The sequence below is a fragment of the Rattus rattus genome, chromosome 4, assembly GCF_011064425.1.
Source record: "Rattus rattus isolate New Zealand chromosome 4, Rrattus_CSIRO_v1, whole genome shotgun sequence".
Classification (NCBI taxonomy): Eukaryota; Metazoa; Chordata; class Mammalia; order Rodentia; family Muridae; genus Rattus; species Rattus rattus.
Window position 1 is genome coordinate 47,604,211 of NC_046157.1, and position 7,968 is coordinate 47,612,178.

The 7,968-nt window shown below is 45.4% G+C and overlaps 1 protein-coding gene and 1 pseudogene across 2 annotated transcripts in view; one reads left to right on the plus strand and one right to left on the minus strand.

Moving 5' to 3' along the window:
• The window catches only part of LOC116898942 (Down syndrome cell adhesion molecule homolog), a 537,794-nt gene that overhangs the window by 185,628 nt on the left and 344,198 nt on the right, over positions 1-7,968 (plus strand). The gene's annotated exons all lie outside the window — the stretch shown is intronic.
• On the minus strand, positions 1,565-2,444 carry LOC116898945 (annotated as a pseudogene).

Here is a 7,968-nt window from a genome sequence, read left to right on the forward strand (position 1 = left end):
AAGGTGAGGTGGTGACATAGACAAAGGCCCAGCCCCTCTATGGCACCACCTTATCTGAGTGATAGACATGATAATACTTACATGAGATGGGCAGAATTAAGACAGCACTCAGCAACTTATAAAACACAGATCTCAGCATTTCGTGATAGTTTTGAGGGTATTTTTTTGGTCTCTGCACACACTGCTGTGCACAAAACATAGTTTAACTTAAAATTTTAAACCAGTGAGTTTCTGTATTTTAATATTTAATTTAAAATTTGCTCTAAATTTCTGTAAAACATTCTTCAATCCATTATTTTAACATTATAAATTCAACTTGACGTAGCTAGAAAAACAGACAGCAGGTAACAGGACTGACTGTAACTGGGTATCTCTCTTACTGCAGGGAGGACACATGATTACCAGGACAAACAAATCTAATGTAGCAGGCGTGTACACATTTCACTTTCCTGTCAGTGACAACTTTTGGAAAATGACACTGTCAAGGAGCCAGCCTTACAAATAGATATTCTTTCCAAAAATAAAACCCAGTATCCAAGTTCTGAAAACTCACAAAACTAGTTGAAAGCATGTGGTGGTGCCAGCCGTATGTGATGCTCAAGGTAGGCTCTCACCACCGATGACTGACTGACTGACTGACTGACTGACTGACTGACTGACTGACTGACTGGGGAGGTGACTCACTCCCAACCCTCCCTCCTGAGCTGGCATTGTCTTACTGCTGAGTTATACACAAGTCATTTTCTTTGGCAACATCACTAGCTAACACCAAGGGACAAGTGTCAAGGTTTGGGCTGTCAGCTCTCCAAGCACCATGGCTGCCCCTCTGTGGGTCCCAGGACGACTGGGGTAGGAAAGTTCAGCCCACCTAACACATGACGAAGGGCCTGGCTGCTCACACCCTACAGACAACTGTGTGGTTAGATACTCAGCATCACAGGGAAGAGCAAGGTCCGCTCCTTCCCACATCTGTGAGAAAGGAAAAGACAAAGTGGAGAAAGGGACATCTGGACCCATCAATCCCTCAGGAAAGCGGCTTCATATAAATTCAAAATGGCCTCAACTTGACCAAAAAATTTAAGTGAATTCTCAATACCACCAAAATTTGCACTTAAAAAATACTGATAGCTTGCACATTAAAACTGTTGTTTCGTGTGCTAGGCCCACTTTGAAGGCTTGGCGTGACACTGCCGAGGAACTGAAACAGGAAGCTCGCTCCAGAGGCTTCGCTACACCGTTTTCCCTCCATACACAGAATCACCCACTTAGGAGACTTCCTTCCACCCAAAATGTCACTCCAAGTTCAAAGTGAATTAAAGTAGGTGTGGCAGAGAGAGCAGTCGGAAGCATGTTCACACAACAGAGTAAGCACATGTAAACACTGCATGCAAATGCACGCGTGTAAGAAACGTCCCTGTGGACGACTTATATACAGCTGTATACACTTCAGACTAGTCCACCTGGAAACGTCTACAGAAGCCACAATAAAGTCAAATGCACACTCACAACACCCTCACCAGCAGCCTCCCAGGAGCTCACTCCTTAGAGAACTGAGTGGAGTTGCTTAAGAAATGCTCTCTTCCTGATCAACCATCTGTTTTCACTGAGAACACATCGGCCAGCATGTGCTTAGGGATCTCAGAGCCCCGGGCTTTAATGGCATAGCAAGTGTTCTCCACTTTGGACAGGCTCTGTTTCAAGATGTACAGCTTCTTAGAGACCTCATACCCAGTGTTGCCAATGAACGAAAACCCATCATAAACCTGGCGTAAAGACTGGCTCTCTTCAAAGGGGGTGTCAATGTCCCCATTGCCCACGCTGTTAATGCACATCCGCATCAGCTCTCCAGTTAAGTTAGCCACTCCCAGCAGGTAGTCAACGGGTGTGGGCGTTATCTTCAGTCTCCAGGTAACCAGCTGCTTATCTTGCCCATCAGAGGGAGGCGCCTTGCTTTCTTTCCCACTGTCTTCTGTTGTAGACGTCAGTCAGCTGCTTGCTGACCTCTTCCATGCTGATCAGTGAACGGGGTTTGATGAAGTGTTGAAAGGAGACAGCCGCCACGTATTCCTGGAGTCCTGTGGTGACAGCTCTGTGGAACTGGTGCGTGTCTTCTCTCCTGAGAGCTCCTGGGCTACCTGCAGCATTTTCTGTCTGACCCCATCCAGCTTACTTTCTGATTCGGTCAGAATCTCCTCCATATCAGGAGCACTTGTGATCCTATGGAGAAGAAAAATTGTCCTCTTACTTTCCATGGTAATATCCCGGCTTAGTTTCCCAAGTCGCTCATATGTGTCGTGCTTCGTGTCCAGCTCCTGCTGAAACGATTTAAAGGCCAGCATCACCGGCGAAGACGAACTGGCATCCTTCCCTTCTCTCCTTTGGTTATGTGGGAAGTTATCATGCTTCCTCTTCCTGAACCCTCCTGGTCCTTCTTTGCCCCTCATGACCGCAGGGCCTTGGCTTGCACATGCAGGGACCACAGCTACAGGGTCAGCTTAGCGAAAGGCCATCACCTGACACTGCGGAGCACGGACAGAGCCAGTGGGTGACAGCGCAGACCGCCCTGATTGCAGTAGGCCACCCCCCCTGGAAGCCAGTTTTGAGTTTTGATTCAATATATTTTTCTGACACTCCCTCCTCCAACAACCATCAGCGAGGGGTGGGGGTCTCAGGAACCCCAGCTTTCCATGATGAAATGCTGACAGCCCCAATCTTGCCCCGGGCGTGTGCTAGAAACCACAGCAGCAATGAGTTTATGAGTGCAGCCACCATGCCCGTTCAGAAGAGGCTTTCACAGAATCTTACGTCCCCGTCCTACAGCTCTAACATCCTTTCTGCCTCTCTTCTATAACCCAGGACCACTTTCCTCATTGCTAAGCTACATCATCCAGACCCAACATGAATTAAACATTAATTGGCTGCTGAACTCTCGGGATTGTACTTTGGAGGTGGGAGCTGTGGGCTAGGTTGCTGGCTTTTCATTGATTATCCCCCACAGAAAAGTGACTTGTTGATAGATTGCAATTGCATCGTGAATAATAGTTACTTTCACAGCCTTTGAAGAATGAGGCAGAAAAATAGTTATTTTCATGGCCTTTGAAGAATGAGGAGACGTATGCTTCTGCAGGGCGGTGATGCGTCACATGGGCTAGCGTGCCTGTCTTCATTTTCCTTACAAATGCAGTCTCTAGTTCTTAGTTCTTGTGGTGGAATATGCATGTCCTGAAAATTAGACCACCTGGTGGCAGTGACTTTCCTTGAAATGCATGGTTTTATTTTCTTTTCTCCATGAGCAAAGTTTTCTGTCCCTACCCTTGGTCAATGTAATTTTCTTTGTCCTTATTCAGTTATCTTGGGAAACACTCCCCTGAATGTAGACTAGCACAGACTGAGTGATTTCCACAGACAAGTAAGCCCTTTTGATTTTTCTTTATGCCCATAGTCTGGTGAGGTAAAACTAGAATCTTAAGGAGCTACCCATACTGGGAATCTTCAGACAAGATCGAATTTATCACCTTGTAAAGTAATCATTTTTACCTATCACTTTCTAGGAGCCTGTAATAAAACAAAAATAACGACAGGCAGGAATCTGTTGTTCTAAAAACGTCTATTCCGTCTCCTCATATCGTTAGGTGAAATTTATTATGTCTATTAATTCAGCATTTATGTTTATAAATACTTTTACCACCATGGGTCGTGTTTGAGATTAATTACAAAGGCAATAATCCTATTTAAACATTCCTATTTACTATGTTAAAAATAATCACACAATTGTTTTTGCTGAGCATAAGACAGTATATAGTATTTATGCTACCTGTGTAGATACTGTGTATTTATATGTATGTGTAGGAGGGTACATTCTGGGGCCAGCAGGATCCTGCCTCTTCTTGCGTGTTGAGGTCATTGCCAATGACCCATTAAGAATTCCTAGAAAGAACCCATGTCAACAGAGACTGACTGATCATTACTGCAGTTCTGTGGGGATGTTGGAATGTTGCCTTATCACAGGCTAGCTTAGCTCCATGGACAGCCATTCCTTGTCCACCACAGTGACAGAACTTACGTCTTGTGAATAATAGGTACAAACATTTGTAATCTATTAAGTTACCCGGAGACTAGCTTTCATAGATGTTAAAGCCAAAAGTGTAATCAGATAGCGTCTGAAGACAGTAGAAAAGCTTCCCCCATTCGGTGTACCTGCCTCTCTGGTGTACCCGCCACATGCGTTTGAAACTTCCTTTGATTTGAGACTTTCTTTTTTCCTGCAAAACTATACAGTTTCATAAAAGGGGCTTCCACATTGTTACATGGAGTTTGGGGTAACTTAAATTTGTTTTCCCAGACCATGGTCACTCAAATTTAGTAGAAGAATAAACTGTTTCTCATTTTGATGTTTGAGAGCAGTGTTCTTTGTGTCTACAAATCTAAACCTGTGGGTCCAGACCCAGCAACTTGAGGGCCCCATGGGCCGACTGTGTGCTACATCCCCCCTACACATGATGAGGCTTTTGTGGATCTTCTATCTGTCTCTGGCTTCCACATGGCTACATTTCAGATTTTTGCTTACTCTCAGTTTTGCAGATTTCTGCAGGATCAGCATCAATTCATCCAGTACAGTGGAAGCAGGTGAACACAGGCTGAGGGCAAGTAGGCAGACAGGCAGCGGTGCAGTCATAGCTCGTTGTGATTGGCTGTGGGGAGCATGAAAACCCGGGATCACTTAATGCTAGGGCTTTGATCTTACCAAATCCACAGAGACAGCTAAAGTCTCAGGGAACCATGACAGTGATTTCCTAACCCAAATGCAAATAGATGTTTAACTTTCAACTCCAGCTTAGGCCCCAAGGCTCTATGAGTGCAGCGAAAGAGCGATCTGCCTCACAAATTGGAAAATAGTAATTTAAAAAGGATGTCTCAGTGAATGTGTTGAAACTTGAACGGAGATACGTGTTAAGTAGAGAGAATATCATCTGGAGGTTTTATTAGAATTTAGGCATAATTTCTCAAACGCTAAGTTACTGTTATTAAAAAGTGAAAGCCATGCTTGTGATGCTATCCCTTAAAGACCAAATGCTATCATTATTTATTTATTCATATATTTGTTTATGTAAGCGGTGGTCATTGAACCTGGAGGTCTCAACACTTGCATACGTATCACACCATGCCTAGGTGCCTATTGTATGTCCTTTTTAAAAAAAAAAACAATTGGATATTTTATTTATTTACATTTCAAATGTTATCCCCTTTCCAGGTTTCCCCTCTGCAAACCTCCTATCTCATTCTCCCCTTACCCTGCTTCTAAGAGGGTGCTACTCCACCCACCCACCCACCCACTCCCTCCCACCTCGACACCCTAGCATTCCTCTACACTAGGGCATCGAGCTTTCACAGGAACAAGGGCCTCCCTTCCCATTGATGCCAGATAAGGCCACCGTCCTTTGCTACATAAGCAGCTAGAGCCATGGGTCGTCCCATGTATACTCTTCGGTTGGTGGTTTAGTCCCTGGGGCCTCTGGGGAGTCCAGTTAGTTGATATTGTCTGATATTGGCTTCGAGCACCTCGTGTCTCTTTTAAGTGACTGGTGCTCACAAAATCTGATGCATCCATCATTCAACACATATGAAACTTTCAACATGGAATGCATGCGACTCGCTTACCTGCTGCTTGTTATATTTTGGCGATGGGACTGGTGCCTCCTTTTCATTTAGGCGCACCTCGATGTGGTTTCCTTGGTCCCCATCATTTCCACACCACTAATGCTTTCAAACTCAGTGTGGTGGGGCATAACCTGGCACTCACCCCAGGAAACCCATTAAAAAAAAGAGCCAGACTTAAAAAGGAAAGCATACAAAGGAAGTTTATTCAATGTGAGCCCACGGAGAAGAGAGACAAAGAGTCTAGCAAACCCCTCAAGTCTGTCTTTGGGGTCCTGAAGCAGGATCAAAGTTTGAAAGAACCAAGAATATATACATCTAAGCAGTCCTGGTTAAGATGTGGTCCTGCCTGCCACCTACCACCATTGTCTGGGCTTCAGTCTCCTCCTGTAAGGTGGTCTGATGAACTCTTAGAACTGTGTAGCATCTCTGTCAGGGAGAAAAGATGCCCTTCTAGCTGTCTCCCTTTCCTTGTACTGGCATGAAATTTCTGAGATAATTTCCATGTTTCTTTGGAGTCCATTGTTTCAACATCTAACGGACTGAGAGACCCGAGTGTCTCTTTAGAATATCTTCATTTTAATTCTGCTAGGCTGTCTACACTACGGACTGAGTACTCCTTGTGGTCTAAGTTTAAGTTACGAGGCTATATGTGATTATTAGGTATGGGGATTTACTTCAGAAATGACTGAGTGCTGTATACCTATGAACAAGGCAAAGTGATGTTCTGGAATTTCTTTGCAAAACTGGGTTTGGAACATGGACCTCCATGTAAGCCTCTCCCATCTTCCTGGGGCTGCCCACAGCTGTACTATCAGGGTTACGGGGGGTTAGGCTGTGGGTCTGCAGCTAACAGCATCAGCAGGAAGCCCTGCCTCACGCCCTGCAGATCAGAGCCTTCGGAGTCACTTCTGCCTTCCAGCAAACCTTGAGTCCAAAGAAAGACAGATCCCAATTAGAACTGAACAAATGTTAGTCAAAGAAAGGAAAGGCTCTGAGAAGATGAGATCCCAGAGGGAAGATGGTTCAGCATGCAGCAAGGAAGCCCATTCTGCATCTGCAGTATAGGAAATGACATAGCAGGGATTGGCTGGTGGGTGCAATACCAGGCTTGCCTTATTAGGGCATGATTTTGGAGTCTCTAGGTTGGGAATGGCTGAGGGATGGGCTGCTCTGATTGGCCAATGCTCAGTTGCTTGGTTACCAGTGAATTCAGGTGATTGCTGCCTGTACAGCAAGCTAGGTTGCAGTTCAGAATACCCAGAGGCCATTTGGAGAGAAACATTCAGCAGTCAAGTATGGAGGCCTGTTTAGGACAAAGGCATCTGCATCTAATAAGTGATGTTTCTGCAATTGGAGAAGCTTGAGCTCTGGGCTAATATGTCTCTGTCCTTCAGCCTGATCCCAGAGACTGGCATTTCTCAGTGTGCTGTCACTCTTATTGTTTCTCCCAGGTCACTGAGCAATCTGTCTGGCCATTTTATTTCATCAGGTGATTCTGCTAAGAGGTACCAGAAGTGTTTTCCCTCCTGAAACAGTCCACATCTCTCACTATAATATGGGTGTGCTCAAAACGGGGACACGACATAACTCAGCAGACCTATTATCCGTTGGAAGGTTTTACTCTGCATCCTTTAGCCTGTTCTGGCTCTGAAGGGCTCCGGTGCCACTTGTCACCTTCCTGATTGTAGCTGGTCTTTGCTACTTTGTGGGTTCTTCTTTTAACCATCCTTTTGTTCCCCCACCATCAGGTTTCACTTCTCATCACTGCATAGGAGAAGAAGGATGGGAGAGGGAGAGGGAGCGGGAAAGGGAGCAGAAGAGGGAGAAGGAGAGGGAGAGGGAGAGGGAGAGAGGGGGAAGGGGGAGAAGGGGAGGGGGAGAGGGAGAATCCTTGAATCAAATTTCTTTCCTAACCACTCTTCCCAGTTTCCAGCCCAGCCCCTTTAAATGTTTCTGACAACCTCCCTCAGTTCCCTACAGTCTCTCTAATCAGTCCCTTCTCCCTGTTTTCCACTACTATCCAAACTGAAACAACTATCCTAGGCTATCTGCTCCGTTCAGCTTCTCCTGGCTCAACTGCCTCCTAACAATATCTTCTGCACCGACCACTTCCTCTCACTCTGCTAGCCCAATTCACTTTCTCTGTCTCAGCTGGCTTTTTTTTTTCTTTGCTATCCTGTTCCCAGAAATCCAAGCAGCAACCAACACTGGAGGTCATAGGGTCAAGCAGTTCTAACAGCTAAGAATTCTTAAAGGCCCAGTTGACTAGCGACTGGGGATCCTTTAAAGGGCCAGGCACACAAGATAAAG